The 18778-nt window shown below is 39.5% G+C and overlaps 1 long non-coding RNA gene across 1 annotated transcript in view; it reads right to left on the bottom strand.

The window, feature by feature from the left end:
- The window catches only part of LOC141373616 (uncharacterized), an 80483-nt gene that overhangs the window by 49684 nt on the left and 12021 nt on the right, over nt 1-18778 (bottom strand). The window contains exon 2 of the long non-coding RNA XR_012379817.1: nt 16236-16327. This is a non-coding gene — a long non-coding RNA (uncharacterized lncRNA). The remainder of the gene's footprint in view (nt 1-16235; nt 16328-18778) is intronic.

Below are 18778 nucleotides of genomic sequence, written 5' to 3'. Positions count from 1 at the left end.
CAAAAATCTGTCACAGAATTTTGAGACCCTGGGAAGCCTGGGTGGCTCAGTCAGTTAAGTGTCTGCCTTCGGCTCAGGTCATGATCCCAGGGTCCTGGGATCAAGTCCCACATTGGCTCCTTGCTCAGCGGGGAGCCTGCTTCTCCCTCTGCCTGCTACTCTCCCTGCTTGTATTCTCTCTCTCTCACACACAAATAAATAAATAAAACCTTAAAAAAAAAGAATTTTGAGACCCATTAAAACAAAAGTTTAATGAGGAAAATATATATATAAAGGGCACAAATAAACTGCTATCAAGGAATGCTGTTCTCATGTGCCTTTCCCAGGAATATACCAGAGAATGAGATTCAGAAATCAAAACAATAAGAAAGACATCAAGATAAGGTCTAGTGCTAAGTATTAAATATACAATTACATATAGAATTACTCACACCCATGCCCATACCAGCTGAATATCCCCAACCCCATCATTAACATGAACATCATTAATTCAACAAATATTTAGTGAGTATCTTTTACAGGACAGGTAGTTATTTGTGTCATGTGGCATGCTAGGATGGGTTGAGTTGGGTGGGAAACAGAGCCTGGGATAAGGCGGCAGTAGGAAAGCAATTGATTGAAAAGGTGGACCCTCTCTTAGCTGGAGAGATGTATCGAAGTCTTAACATCTGGCTAAACTCGCAGCCAGACAATGGCATGCAAGGGGTGATCTGATCTGAGAGGTAAGATGGGAGTGGTGACATCTGGCTTTGGGAACTTTGGGCAACTGTCATGGCACCAGGGGCAGACCTGGACCCAGATCAATTGGTACTGAGGGTGCCTAGAAGACCAATCCTGCTGTGGAGATGGCAGGTGCAAAGTTAGAGGGCCAAACAGGTTTCAGGAGGCCTGCTTCCTACTTGGCTGATTTCTCAAAATGCAAGCCTTAGGAAGCTGCAGGCACCTAGATGTTAAGATATCCAAAAGTACAGATGCCTGATAGGCTGACACAAGGAAACTGCACCTGAATAATGCTGTTCATGTCAAGAGCTAGGTTGTCCTGCATACATGGTCTATCTTAGAATGCCTAGTGCAATAGAAAAATATTTCTATTTGTATATTCTACTTACCACTATGGATATTTCTACATTCTACTTACCACTATGGAGAGAATATATCATATTCAATGGGGCAGATAATAATAATAACCATCACCATTTATTGCACATACCATATGCCAGACACTGTTCTAGTTACTTAATGAGCTGTATCTCATTTTATCCTTACCACAACCCTCTGAGTTAGCTATTATTGTTTAGAGAAGAGGACACTGAGCCTGGTCTAGTAAGTTTAAATTAATTTGCCCAAGATCACATGGCTGTAAGTGGCCAAGCCAGGATTCTAGCCCAAGTGTGACTCCAAAACTATCATTATGCCATACCCATTTTATCACACTATTCTAGTACCATGTTGAACCCTTATTAAGTGTCATTTAAATAGTGATTTGTCTGTTTCTTTAGTAAGCAAAACTGGGATCACAGCCCATCTCTTATGATGTGTTGCTAAAATGACAAGACCATGCTGCCCTCTATCAGCTTCAGTGATGTTGGCCACTGGTAATTTTCAAAATAAATAAGAATATCTGACATTTATATTGTGATATACACTTTATAAAAACACTTTACTCAAACTTGCCACATATATTATGAGCACTGAAGCCCACACATATACACACAAAAATCAATGCAAAAATTTTAATGAATATGAATTCGATTTGTGGTAAAGGTCAGTTATACTCATGTAGTATTCACTTTTTCTAGAACCAATCACTTAAAACTCTATTTTTACTTTCACAGCAGTAAAAAAGTGATTTAGGTTTTTCCACACTTTTGTTTATTTATCACTTCTTTAATGGAAATCACTTCTTTAATTTTGAAGATACACAAAAGTAGAGAGAATTAAACTTCTGAGCATCATTCAGCTTCAACAATGATCATTTCCCCAATAAGTTTGATGACATGATTTCTGATAGAGTTATCTCTTAAATCCTTTATGACATAATTACTACTTCATTCAGATATTATCTTGGTGTTTCCTTATCATTGGCACAATTACTGCCTTATACTAATTAACCATGGCTGTTGCAGGGGACATTTGATATACTCTTAAATGCTATTGTTTAAGTTAGCTCACTAGAGCCCACAGGGTATTTCTGTTTTACCTGGAAATATGATTGTTAAGAGTTTTAGGTTTTGCCTTAGCTTGGGTTTGAAAATGAATCTGTTTGATATCTATTGCCCCCATTGAGTTGGTCCGTGTTTAACCATACTGACCACCCAATTTTAATCCTCTTTCTGTTAACACTGAAACAGAGAAGAAATTTATCCTCTGCAAAGATAATGAGAACAGAAAATATAGCTGCTGGAATTATGGCAGTATGCATAATAATATATTTCATAGCTATTTGTAGTGGGTCAATTTAGAGAGTTATCTGATGCTTTTTTTTTTTTTAAGATTTATTTATTTATTTATGAGAAAGAAAGAGAAAGAGAGAGCAAGCACACAGAGGAGAGGGAGAAGCAGACTCCCCAGTGAGCAGGGAGCCCAATGCAGGGCTCAATCCCAGGACCCTGGGACCATGACCTGAGCCGAAGGCAGATGCTTAACTGACTGAGCCACCCAGGCGCCCCGAGTTTTCTGATGCGTATAATCCCACAAGTTCAATGCCAGTGTGGGCCAGGTGACTTTCCTGGTTCTGATCCTTAGCCAGCCTTCTTCACAACATGACAAAGTGGATCAGGTAAAAGAGCATGAATATTTCAACCCAAATCTATCCTGCTACTGGATAAAGCAAGTAAAAACAGTAACAAAAAAACTACACTCAACTCTTTGCATTCTTGAGAGTGGAATCATAAAACTGTATTTTTATATAAATATAATAGCCACACTTTTTATATTTTTAATATCTTTTTTTTCTTCTCAGTTATATTGGTAGATGTCAAATCCCTAATAATCTGAAATTGGTTTAATAGGACCTGATAATACTATTTGCTCCCACCCTTCTTTCTTTTGTGGTCACTTACTCTATAGTAATTATAATTTCATAGATTCAGATTTCCAAGTTACATTTAAAACTAGTGGGTGAATTGTTTGTTTTAACCCATACAGTTTTATAATTAAGATTTTATCTAATTGGGGCGCCTTGGTGGCTCAGTCCTTAAGCATCTGCCTGCGGCTCAGGTCGTGATACCAGGGTCCTGGGATCGAGCCCCGAGACTGGCTCCCTGCTCAGTGGGAAGCCTGCTTCTCCCTCTCCCACTCCCCTGCCTGTGTCCCGCGACCACAACCGGCTCCCCACTCAGCAGGAAGCCTGATTCTCCCTCTCCCACTGCCCCTGCCTGTGTTCCCTCTCTCTCTGTCTCTCTCTCTGTCAAATAAATAATAAAATCTTTAAAAAAAAAGATTTTATCTATTTACTTATTTTAAAGATTTTATTTTTAAGTAATCTCTACACCCGGCATGCCTGGGTGGCTCAGTTGGTTAAGCATCTGCCTTTGGCTTAGGTCATGATCCCAAGGCCCTGGGATCCAGTCCCACATCGGGCTCCTTGCTCAGCACGGAACCTGCTTCTCCCTCTGCCTGCCACTCCCCCTGCTTGTGCTCTAACAAATAAATAAAATCTTAAAAAAAAAAAAGTAATCTCTACAACCAACATGGTGCTCAAACTCACATCCCTGAGATCAAGAGTCGCATGCTGTACTGACCAAGCCAGCCAGGTGCCCCTATAATTAACATTTTAAATTATTTTCTTATAATTGCTTCTTTAAGATATTTGAACCTTGACAGATAGTCACCTTCCTAATCAAAATACTCTTTGGGCGCCTGCGTGGTTCAGTTGGTTAAGCGACTGCCTTCAGCTCAGGTCATGATCCCAGGGTCCTGGGATCGAGCCCCATGCCGGGTTCCCTGCTCTGCGGGAAGCCTGCTTCTCCCTTTCCCACTCCCTCTGCTTGTGTTCCCTCTCTTGCTGTGTCTTTCTCTGTCAAATAAATAAATAAAATCTTAAAAAAAAGTGTCCAAAAAAAGGAAAAAAAGGGAATGGAAAAAGATTCACTAGGAAAATGTTAATGAGAAGGTGGATATATAGCACTTTTATTATCACTTTTCTACTTGGATATTATTCTGGATAGCACTGCGGTATTATAAATATATAACTGTTCTATGTACTAAGTAAGCAGTCTGAAGAAAAACAGGTAATAGTGATAACTTCTTAAGCCCATTGTTTCATCCTTGCCTACCCCCACTCCAATGCCTATGGGATCCTCTACAACTCCGTAGACACATCCCTTCATGCCTCTCCTTCAAATCTAGCACTGAATAAAACCAACTACACTTTTTTTTTTTTAAGATTTTACTTATCTATTTGAGACAGAGGGAGAGAGAGAAAGAGAGAGCACAAGTGGTGGGGAGGGCCACAGGGAGAGGGAGAAGCAGACTCCCTGCTGAGTAAGGAGCCTGACGTAGGGCTCAATCCCAGGACCCTGAGATCATGACCAGAGCTGAAGGCAAACGCCTAACTGGGCCATCCAGGTGCCCCCCAGCTACACTTATAATGAGCTCAAACAACATTAAAGTCAACAACCTTGATCATCCTCCAGGCCCAGTGAGATCTCTGCCCAAAACTGGCCCCTTGCAAGCCTGTCCATATCAGATTCCATTACAGGCCCAAGCTCAGGCTGAATCTGGACCCAATGAGAGACTTCCCAAGGTCCTAAGTCACCAACCAATTATGTAGAGACCTCCAGGTCTTGACCTCCAGCCATACCACAACCGCTCTGAGCTTTTCCTCCTCTGCGTATCTTTTTTTTTTTTTTTTTCTCTGCGTATCTTTTAAGGGCTGGCCTAACTGTGGTAGTCCTCCTCCCTCCTCTTCCCTTCAACCCCAAATAATTAAATTTATGCCCCTAGGCTTATTCCCCCCAAATACATATTATGCTGATGTTACTTTTTTTTTAAGATTTTTAAAATTTATTTGTCAGAGAGGGGCGCCTGGGTGGCTCAGTTGGTGAAGCGTCTGCCTTCAGCTCAGGTCATGATCCCAGGGTCCTGGGATCCAGTCCCACATCGGGCTCCTTGCTCTGTGGGGAGTCTGCTTCTCCCTTTCCCCCTTCCCACCCCACCCCTGCTCATGATCTCTCTCTCTCACACTCTCTCTCTCAAATAATATATAAATAATCTTAAAAAAAAAAAAAAAGGACATTTGTTCTAAAAAAAAAAAAAAGAAAAAATTTATCTGTCAGAGAGAGAGCACAAGCAGGGGGAGCAGCAGGCAGAGGGAGAAGCAGGCTCCCCGCTGAGCAAGGAGCTGGATATGGGACTGGATCCCAGGGTCCTGGGATCATGACCTGAGCCAAACACAGACGCTTAACGACTGAGACACCCAGGCGACTCGCTTATGTCACATTCTTATTCTGTTCTAGACACTTGGGTCACCACCCTTAGTTTTTTGGGGTTTTTGGTTTTTTTTTTCAATTTTGACCATGACCCACAGTAAACAAAACAAACAAAATTATATTGTGACCAGTTGCATACAAAAGTTTTCCCTAAACAATACTTAGTCTCTTACCATGTAGCAATACAATCTGATATTTTCTTTTTTATTCTAGTGAAAAAATTCAGCCACTAAATTGATTCCACTAACCACTAATGATTCCACTAATAGGTCAAGACCCTCAGTTGAAAACCCTTGATCTAAAGGATACCCCATTCTTTAAAAATAAAATAAAATAAAAGGGGCACCTGGGTGGCTCAGCCGGTTAAGTGTCTGCCTTTGGCTTAGGTCATGATCCCAGGGTCCTGGGATTGAGTCCTGTGTCAGGCTCCCCACTTGGCAGGGAGCCTGCTTCTCCCTCTCCCTCTGCCTACCACTCCCCCTGCTTGTGCTCTCTTTCAAATAAATAAAATCTTTAAAATAAAATAAAATGAGATAAAACAAAATAAAATGGCCTCCCAAGACTCTTTTGGCATCTTGTTTATCAGAACCAGGTCAGATAACATGAAGGCATATTTAAAATAATCACTACCTAATTTCTTGGATTTTCTAAGAATTCTTTTCCATAGAAGGACAATAATCTCTCTAGGATATAAAAGAAGTACTTTTAGTTGTTGGAATTGGTAGAGATTTTTTTAAAGCCTTCTAGAAAATTTTCACAATCTGAAATCTTATTAAAGAACATAAGATTGAGGGGCACCTGGGTGGCTCAGATGGTTAAGTGTCTGCCTTCGGCTCAGGTTATGATCTCTAGGTCCTGGGATCAGGTGTATGGGCAGGGATCCCACTTCTCCCTCTCCCTCTGCCTTTCCCCTCCACCTCCCTTCCACTTGTGTGCTCTCTCAAATGAATAAATAAAACCTAAAAAAAAAAAAACAAAAAAAAAACATAGGATCGAAAGTCAGGAAACCTGAGTCCTTGTCTCACCCTGCCACTGAATGTTAAGAAGTAAATCACTCAGCCTCTCTGAACCAAGGGGTCTTGATCATGTAAATCCAATGATATGTAAACCTTATAAATTTAATGATTCATTCACTCATTCATTTGCTTATTCGTTTGACAAACGCTTTATTAAGTATGTGCCAGACAGGTTTCTCACTGCTTATCTGACAGTTTAAACTGGGAGGGCCAATGTTACAAATTCATCACACATCACATATGATCATATGCCAGGGTTCTTTCTCATCAAATTTATGCTTCATCAGGTACCATAGGGGAATGAAGCTTCTTATAAGCACATTACTCAGAAAAATGATGCTCATTTATATAAACCACTTAATAAAAATCTCTCTAAAATGTATTAGAGATTATACTGTGCCTAATTTCATTAATGGTTTAATGAGTTAACGCTAATAGTAAGGAGCTTAATTTTAAGATTTATGAATTCTTATACTAGTTTAAGATGTCAAAAATGTAATTTTCACTCTAATTCCATTTTCTTTGATTCCCCCCACTGCTTGTTAACTCTTTTCATTTAAATGTCACAACACCAGGTGAGTTGGCAACATCAGTAATGATTAGAGCATTACTAAAAGCCATTCCTATACCAACATAGATAGCAATTGCTTGACTGTACACAAGTGATTGTGAACTACATAAAATATCACACAAAACCCAAACTAAATGTATCCCCAAATCCCCAATTCAGTAGAAAAATGTCCACAGCCATTCCAATGCCCCATGATGCAAGGGAAAGTGTGACGGAGGAGGAGTTGAACAGAAGGAAAAGCATCTTAACTGATAGCTCATTTTACAAAGGCACATGGCCATGTGGACACATCATTAGGGACCCCCATGCCCAAGGCTTTGGAAGAGGTTTGTACAAATCAAGGGCCTGAAACTTAAGTTTCACTAGTTCATGGTAAATCTGCTTCTATAAATATCAATTATTGAGGGAAGGGGTGAATATGGTAAGCTTATTATGAGCATGACTCTGGTTAAATGGGTCTGTGTTTGATTTTTAACTTCATTCACTAGTTTGTGACTGCGAGGAAATTAATTTCTCCATGCTTCTGCTTTTTAATCTGTGAGAGGGGATAATAATATCTAACACATAGGGCTGTTCTGAGTTACTGAAAGATAAACGTATAAAGCATGTAGTTTGGTGACTGGCAGATGGCTAATGCTTATAAACAAGACCAATACTTCTGTGATAATGATGATGAAGATGATGACAGTGCTATAATGAATATGACAAGGTAGTCAGAGGATGTTGAGGGGTATAATGCTTTTTGATCCTATAATAAATGTTCTACAAACAACTGGGATTTTAAAAATTCCTTTGGTTGACTTGGTTTTAGTTTCCAAAGACTTTCATCATTCTGCAATAAAGTTCCTTTCTATGCCCCTGTGTAAAACCTTTGTTTTTGCATAACTAAAGGTTATAGCAACAAGGACAAGTTTAAGATGGAAAGAACATTCTGCCACCCACTGCTTGGCCCCATTTAGGGTCACTCCCTTACTCCTCTATCAGTTTTATCAGTGTTTTGAAATAGCTAGACGTTAGGCTCACACACTTAGGAGCATTAGGAACCTTCAAAATACTTGTTCATTGATCCAGAGACTTCCCAACACCTCCTCAACCAGAAGTTGAAGGGAAAGTTGCAAATACATATACTTACCTATATGGAACATTCTCAACTCATATATATATATATATATATATATATATATATATATATATATATAAAGTAATATATACATGTGTGTACATACACACATACACATACATATGTATGTACAATATGTACATATTAAACATGTGTATGTGCATTTCAGTATCCAGTGGATAAGTAAGTTTAGCGTTTTAAGAAACTGAAGAAGTGATATTTATTACAAACGTTCTGTCTCTAGAAGTAGAGATGAAAATGGAACCCACAAAATGTAAACGACAAGCAGGAATCCATCAACTGTTCTTGGAGACAACTGTGAAGACAAGTGCAGCCTTTGTAAAGCATTTGGAAACTTAAAATGTTAAGCCTTTCATTTAGGGATACAAATTGGGAGTATTATTAGCAGGACTATATGCTTTCAGAGTAAGAGAGCTGTTTTCGTCTTTTGTTTTTCTAAATGCCTATGTAGACTGGAATGTCCCTGAAAGTGATGGTTCTTGCAACAGGTATTTGTATTTTTGTTAAAGTATCTGCTCATGGGAGATTTTAAGACTAGACAGTAGGCAGGATAATGTGCAGGTCTGAACTTCTCTTTCCCCTATGTTAGAAGAAAAGCTGTGAAAAGGACTTGGAGTATGTGAAATAATAGCAAATGTATATATTGGCCTCTGTCCCTGGTTCCTAGCACAGAACTCCTAAAACCCTTGTAACTTCCTAAGCGATAGGAGTATCTTTTGTACTCATGAGGCAGTGGTTGGTGGGCTCCAGATGGGGGCTGGTCACCAGAAACACCAAGCCATGATTAGAAACTTAGAACTTTCAGCCCCACCCCACTACCCTCCAAGAAGAGGAGGCTGGAAATTGAGGTATTGATCAATGATACATACATGATGATGCCTCCATTAAGCCAAAAGTATGAGGTCCAGAGAGCTTCTGGCTTGCTGACCACACTGCAGATGGAAGATGGAGGTACTGGGAAGGTGGCACACCTGGCAAGGACATGAAAGCTCTGCACCCTTCCCCCATAGCTTGCCTTAGGCATCTCTTCCATCTGGATGTCAATTTGTATCCTTTATCATATCCTTTTATAATAAACTGGTAAAGGTAATTTAGCTATTTCCCTGAGTTCTGTGAGTCACTGTAGCAAATTATCAAACTCAAGGAATGTGACGTGAGATTTATAGATGATCAGTCAGAAGTACAGATGACCGCCTGGGACTTGAGGTCAGCATCTGAAGGGGGGGTGGGCAGTCTTGAGGGACTGAGACCTTAACCTGTGGGATCTGATATTAATTCCAAATAGTGTCAGAATTGAGTTAAATTGTGGGACACCCAGATAATTGCTTGATGTGTGGGAAATCCACACTTCTGGTGTCAGAAGTGAAGTGAAGTGCAGTAGTATTGTGAGAGTAGAGGAAAAACACAGGGAGTATTTTTCCCATACAGGGTATTTTGGCCCAGTGCTGCATGGACTACATTGCCGGTTAAGGTAGGGGGTGTCCCACAGTGGCATTATTCAAGACATAGTAATCAGCTTTGGAAATACTCTGTCACCCATTGTGACTGCTTCATTCTGGCCAATTGGAGCCAGATCACATCTGGGAATATCCAGAATATATAAAGAACTCTCAAAACTCAATAATAAGGAAACAAACAACACTAAATTTTTTTAAATGGGAAAACATGTGAAAAGACACTTCTCTGAGAAGATATAACGATGGCAAATAAGCACATTGAAAATATATATATTCTACATCATTAGCTATTAGGGAAATGTCAATTAAAATCACAGTGAGATTCTGCTACCCTTATTAGAATGGCTAAAATATAAGACTAACCATACTAAGAATTAGCAAGAATATAGATCAACTAGAACTTTCATACATAGCTAGTGGGAATGCAAAATGATACAATCACTTTGGAAGACTTGGCGATTTCTTAAAAATTAACTATAAACCTACCATTTGACCCACTCATTCTATTTCCATGTATTTAACCAAGAGATATGAAAGTACATGATTGTACAAAGAATTACATACAAATCTTCACAGCAGATTTGTAATAACCCCTAAACTAGAGACAATCCAAATGTCTCAACAGCAGAAAGGATAAGGAAATTGCAGCATATTCATAAAATGGAATATAATAGTAATAAAAAGGAACAAACTATTGATACATACAACATGGATGAATCCTAAAATAACTATGCTGAGCAAACAAAGCCAGACAAAAAGGAGTATAGTATATGATACCACTTATAAAAAGTTATAGAAAATGCAAACTAAACTGATAGAAATCAGTGCTTATGGATGGGAGTGAGAACAAGGGGGAGAAATTACAAAGAGGCATGAGGAAACCTTTTAAGGGTGATGGGTCTATTCATTATCTTGATTTAGTGATCAGGCTATACATAAGTCAAAACATATCAAATGGTACACTTTAAATATGAGCCCTTTAGGGGTACCTGGGTGGCTTAGTCATTAAGCCACCTTAACGACTTTGGCTCAGGTCATGATCCCAGGGTCCTGGGATCGAGCCCCACATCGGGCTCCCTGCTCGGCGGGAAGCCTGCTTCGCCTTCTCCCACTCACCCTGCTTGTGTTCCCTCTCTCACTGTCTCTCTCTCTGTCAAATAAATAAATGAAATCTTTAAAAACAAATAAATAAGTAAATAAATATGAGCCCTTTATTGTATGTCAGTATCTGACATTAAAGGTGTTAAAAACAACATGTTTCCAAGTTAACTTGCTCTTTAAAAAAAAAAAAAAGAGGCACAACATACATAGTATTCACTTTCCTCTTAGCCAGATCCTATAAAAAGGCCCACAGCCACTCCAAAATCACCCAGACAGGGAGAGTATGAAAGAGCAAAAGTAGTAATAGAAACAGACAGAAGTCTGAAATGATTGCAATTAAAATACAACTTTTACAAAAACATACACCGATTTGAATGTACTGCGAGGGCTTCTCCCAGGGCCTTGGAAGAGGCCACTTTGGAAGCAAGGGACTGATGGAGATGACAAGTACTCCTAAGCACTCCTTGGATTTGGGGGGGTGGGGGGGGAGCATGTGGATTCAGCAAAGGAACAGACTCCTTGGCTCCTAGGGCTCAGAGCTATGGTTTGGATATTAAGGCACATGGCCTTGTTTTGAGGTCATAAGCTAGTAAGGTGTGAAGACATATCAATTACTTAAGGAATGGGGCAAGTTTTGAAAGGTCAATGACACCATCCTCTGGAGTTTATGCATGATCCAGCCAGCACAGACCTGCACAGTCTCTCAAGAGATATATTCGTGCGCTTAGGCACAGGGCTGTAAGACAAGACTCACAGATTCTATTACTGTGTGGCTGCTACTGCTACTATTTGCTGATCTGTGACTTGAGGCAGATCATATCATCTCTGGGTGTTGGTTTCAACACTAGTAAAATAGAATAAAAAATTACCTATTTGTGGGGTATACTGACGTTTTCCCACAGAAATAATTTTTATCCTTGTTCTGAAATCTTGCTGATCCCTTCTATTATCTGAAGTTCGTTCTGGGCACCTGGGTGGCTCAGCTGGTTAAGCGTCTGTCTGCCTTCAGCTCAGGTAATGATTCTAGAGTCCTGGGATCGAGACCCGCATCAGGCTCCCTGCAAAGTGGAGAACCTGCTTCTCCCTCTGCCACTCCCCCTGCTTGTGCTCTCTCACTCTCTCTGTCAAATAAATAAAATCTTAAAAAAGAGAAAAGTTCCTTCTGCAGTTGAAAGAAACCGAAACGGGAAGTGAAAGAGAATTAGATAGCATAGGCAGGTGGCCCTGGGTAGGGCAGCTCTCCACAGGCCTGGGGAGGCTGACCACTCTCCTCACTACAGAGAGACCTCACTGAGCCTTAGAAGGAGCCTGTGCTGGTTAAGGGTCATGAAACATAAGCCTCATTTGCTTCAAATTAAGTCCACCTCTGTCTAAAAGTTTTCTATTACATTTTCCCCAATTTTTTTAAGTTGCCATTTATTGGGTGCTTACTTTGTGCCAGCCATATATATATCTGTCAATTTTTTGCAACCTTGTCAATACATTAGAATCACTTGGGAAGCTTTTAAAATTTAGCAACCGGGTGCCTGGGTGGCTCAGATGGTTAAGCGTCTGCCTTCGGCTCAGGTCATGGTCCCGGGGTCCTGGGATCGAGTCCCGCGTTGGGCTCCCTGCTCCTTGGGAGCCTGCTTCTCCCTCTGCCTCTCTCTCTCTCTCTCTGTCTTTCATGAATAAATAAAAAAAAATCTTTAAAAAAAATAAATAAAATTAAATAAAATTTAGCAACCAAAAAATAAATTCAAAATGGATTAAAAATCTAAATGTGAGACCTGAAATCATGAAACTCCTCAAAGAAAATATAGGCAGTAGTCTCTTGGACATAGGCCTTAGCAACATATTTATGGATATGTCTCCTTAGGCAAGAGAAATAAAAGTAAAATTAAACTATTGGGACTATATCAAAATAAGAAGTTTCTGCACAGCAAAGGACAAGTCTGTACTTTATACCATGCTCACCACAAGTGTAGCTACCATCTGTTACCATACGACATCATTACAATACCACTGACTATATTCCCTATGCTGTACCTTTTATCACCATGACTTATTCATTCCATAACTTGAGGCCTGTATCTCCCATTTCCCTTCACCCATTTTGCCCTTCCCTCTAGCCCCTGACTTGTATCTTGTACCTTTCTAAAACTCTGAGAAATCTACTTTTTTTTCTAAAATTTTTATTTATTTATTTGACAGAGAGACACAGCGAGAGCAGGAACACAAGCAGGGGGAGAGGGAGCGGGAGAAGCAGGCTTCCCGCCGAGCAGGGAGCCTGATGTGGGGCTCAATCCCAGGACCCTGGGACCATAACCTGAGCCAAAGTCAGAGGCTTAAGGACTGAGCCACCCAGGCACCCCTGAAAAATCTTTTATCATTACTTTATTTTCTCTTCTACATTCTCTCCTTTCTCTTTCTAGTGCCTCTATATATGAATATTTAAACTTCCAGATCTATTTTGAAATGCACTGAAGGAGAATTCCTTGGCCTCTACCTTCTACTCACTAATTTATTCTTCAGCCACCTCTCTCCTATTAATAAACTTTCTATTGATTTATTCTGAAACTAAAGATTTAATTTCCAAGATCTCAAACTGACTCTTTGATGTGGTTGCAGTATCCTTTCATAACATACTAAAAATACTAATTTTATTTATTCACCCAAAGAGTCCTTCTGTTTGCTATATCAACTCTCTTGAGTGTTCAGTTCCATTTGTTGAATTCAGTACTTTTTTTTTTAAGATTTTATTTATTTGTCGGAGAGAGAAAAAGAGAGAGAGAGAGCACAAGCAGGGAAAGCAGCAGGCAGAGGGAGAGGGAGAAGACGGCTCCCCACTTAGCAGAGAGCCTGCAACAGGGCTCAATCCCAGGACCCTGGGATCAGGACCTCAGCCGAAGGCAGACGCTTAGCCCACTGAGCCACCCAGGTGCCCCAAATTCAGTGCTTTTCTTACATGGGGTTAGTTTTCCATAAATTTTGATGATTCTTTTATCTGCTTATCTTCATATGTGTTAGTGAATTAATTAATACCTGATCAGTGGAATGAAAATAAAATTGTGTGACTATCCTGTGCTCTAGCAGTCTTTCATCCAGTTGCCTTAGTATCCACTGGTGAATATAGCCTGAATCAGTTATCGCTAAGATGGCTGTAAAGTGGTGATTTTCAGGTCACCGGGGTGGCTCTGTTGGTTAAGCGTCCCACTCTTGATTTCATCTCAGGTCTTGATCTCAGGGTCATGAATGTAAGCCCTGTGTTGGGCTCCACACTGGGCAGAGAGCCTACTTTTTTCTTTTTTACTTTTTTTTAAAATTTAAATTCAATAACATATAATGTATTATTTGTTTCAGGGGTACAGGTCTGTGATTCATTAGTCTTATATAATACTCAGGGCTTATTATAATACATACCCTCCCCAATGTCCATCAGCCAGTAGAGCCTACTTAAAAAAAAAAAATACCATAGAAGGGGCACCTAGCTTGCTCAGTTGGTGGACCATGTGACTCTTGATCTTGGGGTTGTAAATTTGAGCCCCACATTGGATGTAGAGAGAACCTTAAAATAAAATCTTAAAAAAAATAGTACCATAGAAAATAAATTTACGGGGCGCCTGGGTGGCTCAGTCAGTTAAGTGTCTGCCTTTGGTTCAGGTCATGATCTCAGGGTCCTGGGATCGAGCTGTGAATCAGGCTCCCTGCTCAGCAGGAGGCCTGTTTCTCCCTCTGCCCCTCCTCCTACTCATTCTCTCAATCTCTCTCTCTCAAATAATAAATAAATAAAATCTTTAAAAAAAAAGAAATGTATGGGTTTATTAAAGGGAATTGTTGCACTTGCTGGCTCCTTGGCCAAGACTTTGAACTTTAAATGAGATAGAATCAGGTGAGATGAAAAAAAAAATTACTGGTTGGTATTCAAGTTATTATAAATGTCCCATATGGGACGTATGGCAATAAATTCAAATTTATTCATTCATTTATATATTAAAATACTATCTTGATGGGCATTTATTATGAGTTAGGACTTTGCTATAGATTAACTACTCATTTTTTTTAACTACTCATTTTCTATGTTGAATCTGCACTAAATATAATTTACATCTTCTTTAGCTTTAGTTCTTAACAGATGACATTGTAAAATTTCTTCAAATGCTGATGATTCTTCATTCAGTATCTATTGAGACCTATCATATCCCAGGCATCGGGGATACAACAGCAAATGGATAAGGGTCCAGCCATCACGGAGCTTGTATCTCAGTTGAGGAAGGAGGCAGACAAGCAAAGAAGTAAAATAGTTGCAAACTGCACTGAGTACTAAAAAGGGACACAAACAAGGATGGAAGGTGGACAATAACAGGGAAGGGGGCAAGGAAGGTCTTCATTTGGGTGATTAGGGGAGGTCTCTGAGGGCAGGGATCTTTGCTTTACTGCTATCTCCCAAGTATCTAGAACATGCCTGGAATGTAGTAGGCGCTTAGTAAATGAATAAGGAGATAATATACAAACTGAATCAAAAGGATGCTAACCATTCAAGGAGACAGGCATTCCAGTCAGAGGAAAGAGCATGAACAAAAGCTCTGAAGCAACTTAAGTGCCCATCAGTAGATAAATGGATAAAGAAGATGTGATATATATATATATATATATATATAACTATATGTATAGTATATATATCACTATATGTATAGTATATATATATTACCATATATATATTAGATTATATATATAATGGAATATTACTCAGCCATAAAAAAGAATGAAATCTTGCCATTCGGGATAAGATGGAAGGACCTAGAGAGTATTACGCTAAGTGAAATAAGTCAGAAAGAGGAGGACAAATAGGACTTCACTTATATGTGGAATCTAAAAAACAAAATGAGGGACGCTTGGGTGGCTCAGTTGGTTAAGCGACTACTTTTGGCTCAGGTCATGATCCTCGAGTCCCAGGATTGGGTCCCGCATCGGGCTCCCTGCTCAGTGGGGAGTCTGCTTCTCCCTCTGACCCTCCCCCCTCTCATGCTCTCTCTCTCTCTCTCAAATAAATAAAAAAATAAATAAAAATAAAAAACAAAATGAATGAACAAACAGAAACAGAATCATAAATATAGAGAATAAACTGGTGGCTGCCAGAGGGGACGAGGCTAGGGGGATGGGCAAAACAGGTGAAGGGGATTAAGAGGTACGAACTTCCAGTTATAAAATAAATAAGTTATGGGGGTGAAAAGTATAGCATGATGAATACCACCAATAACACTGTAATAACACTGTATTGTAACTACACTTAACTTGGTGAGCATAGCTTAATGTGTATAGAATTGGTAAGTCACTGTGTTATATGCCTGAAACTAATATAATATTGTATGTCAACTATACTTCAGTTAAAAAAAGTTCATAGAAAAACAGTTTAAAAATAAAATTGCAGTGTTATATGCAACTGATGAATTACTGAACACATCTGAAACTAATGATGTTGGCTTACTTAATTTAAATAAAAATAAATAAAAATAAAAATAAAATTGCATTTCTTACCTCATGTTTATGGATCAGCCACTGAAGTAGGAGGAACTAATGGCCTGAGTTGAGTATACATTATTTCTTCAGCCTTATCAGTATTTCTTCCACTATCAAAGGCAACAAACAAAGGGACCAAATAAGCATCTTACAGGACAGATAAAACTATTATCCTGCAATTATTTGGAGCCATCAAAGTGGGATAAAAACAGACTGAATTACTCAAAGACTGCAGGGTGACAACCAAACTTAGCCAACTCTTCATCTTTTCTATCCTCCAACCCACAACTACAGTAAGACAGAAACACAATTTGGAATTATTGTGACAATTGTTATAGGGGTGAACTTTATTATGAAAAATTTCCTATGTGTACAAATAGTTTAATGAAGGAGAAAACATTTGAACTAGTTAGTTCAAAAGGAATGAATAGTTTTTGCTTTAAAAAAATTCAAATCAGGTGTACCTTTCATTACTGCTCTGTATTAAACAGTTAACATACATTATTTCATTTAATCTTCACAACTACCCTGGAGGTCAATTTTAATATTTCCATTTTATAGAGAAGGCTTAGAGAAGTCACTTACCCAAAGTCACACAAATGACATTACTATGATAATAATGGCAAAGTCAAGTCTGTGAATTTTTTATTACTTTGTGTATAGATATAACACCTTCAGTAATTATTTTATATTGGCATTATTTGAAAATAGTCAGCTCAGCAAGGATTTTAAATAAGTTGCTTAACAGGAATCATCTCATTTTTGGGGGCACCTGGGTGGCTCAGTGGGCTAAGCGTCTGTCTCTGGCTCAGGTCATGATCCCAGCATCCTGGAATCAAGCCCTGCATCAGACTCCCCACTCAGCGGGAAGCCTGTTTCTCCCTCTCCCTCTGCCTGCCTCTCCCCCTGCTTGTGCTCTCTGTGTCAAATAAGTAAATAAAATCTTAAAAAAACAAAAGGAATCATCCCGTTTTGCAAACAACCCCTTTATATTTTTATAGCATTTATCACAAAGTGTTTTCATTGGATTTTTACTACATCCTTTGAGGTAGAGAGCAGATATGATAGAAAAAGAAATGGAGGCACAGCACTTGGTCTCTATGTTACAGCCTCTCTCTGTAGTTCTGTGAGTTGTGTGCTTCCATGTCTGGGCCCCACACCTGAATTAAAGCCCTTTGAGGGATGGGGTTCTGCCTATATTCTCTTTGTGGGCCCGTGCCAGCAACCCTATGGGCACTCCGTCAATATCTTAAACAGCTTTACTGAGCTATAAATATGACTTATAGTAAATTGCACATATTTAAAGTGTTAAGTTCTGACATATGTACACATCTGTGAAACTAACACCACAATCAAGGTATTAAATATATCGAACATATCTATCACTCCCAAAAGTTTCCATGAGCATTTATGAATGAACAAAACCCAAATCTTTAGACTCCTAGGGTGATGCTGCTTCTCTTATATTTGATGAAAGTCTATGCTTTTGTATGTTATTCATTCCTGTTGTATGCTGTTGTACATTTATGGAGAAGAACATAATTGAAGATAAAACATTTTATGTGTGAAGCCCAAAACATGTATTGCTTGAAGCACATATGGAGTCTGCCGTTTGGGAATTAGAACATCCTGCCTGCTTCCTGATGAATCACCAACTCAGTCCTTCCAGAGACTTTGCCCTGTCCTGCTCTTGGATCCTGGGAGGCACCCAAGTTTGCTGTCTTTATAATTACTTCGCTTTTTGCTTTCTGCTTAGGCAATTTTAAGCGTACTCCTGCCATTTGTTGTCTCAATTTCTGTTTATCTACTGAGAGTGATGGTGAAACTCCTAGATTCCTGACCCAGAGTGCCTGGGTTCAAATCCTAATTCTACTACTTATAACTATAGGGCTTTGGGCAGGTTACCTCTCTGCACAAAGCCTTGTAATTTGACAGTACATTTTTGGTAAATGTTACACGTAACTATTTTCTCTGAAAACTGGCTTATATACTATTCAGCCCACATGGCAGAAATGTCCAAAAACTCCTGCCTCACAGGAGGAGGATCCTCCCTTCCTCCCACAGTATCCCCCCTTCCCTTCCTCCCACCTCTAGTTTTTATATCTGTACCTTTTAAGAGACTAGTCCATTAAAAGTAGAATTCTAACCAATAAGATAATGATCTAATTTAGAAAACAATTACTGGGGCACCTGGGTGGCTTAGTTGGTTAAGCATCTGACTCTTGATTTCGGCTCAGGTCATGATCTCAGGGTTGTGAGGTCAAGCCCTGCGTTGGACGTGGAGCCTGCTTAAGATTATCTCTCTCATGGGACACCCGGATGGCTTAGTTGGTTAAGCGGTTAAGCGTCTACCTTTGGCTCAGGTCATGATCCCGCCTGGGATTGAGTCCCACATCGGGCTCCCTGCAGGGAGCCTGCTTCACCCTCTACCTGCAGTTCCCCCTGCTTGTGCTCTCTCTCTGTCAAGTAAATTAAAAAAAAAAAAAAAATTAAAAAAAAATTCTCTCTCTCCTCCCTCCACCTCTCCTCCCCCACCACCTCTCTCTCTCCCTTTCTAAGAA

This window comes from Callorhinus ursinus, unplaced genomic scaffold, assembly GCF_003265705.2.
Source record: "Callorhinus ursinus isolate GAN/ISIS: 27379988/994484 unplaced genomic scaffold, GSC_fseal_2.0 scaffold10, whole genome shotgun sequence".
NCBI lineage: Eukaryota > Metazoa > Chordata > Mammalia > Carnivora > Otariidae > Callorhinus > Callorhinus ursinus.
The sequence above is the reverse complement of the archived record's forward strand: the minus strand, read 5'-3'. Positions and strand labels throughout refer to the sequence as shown.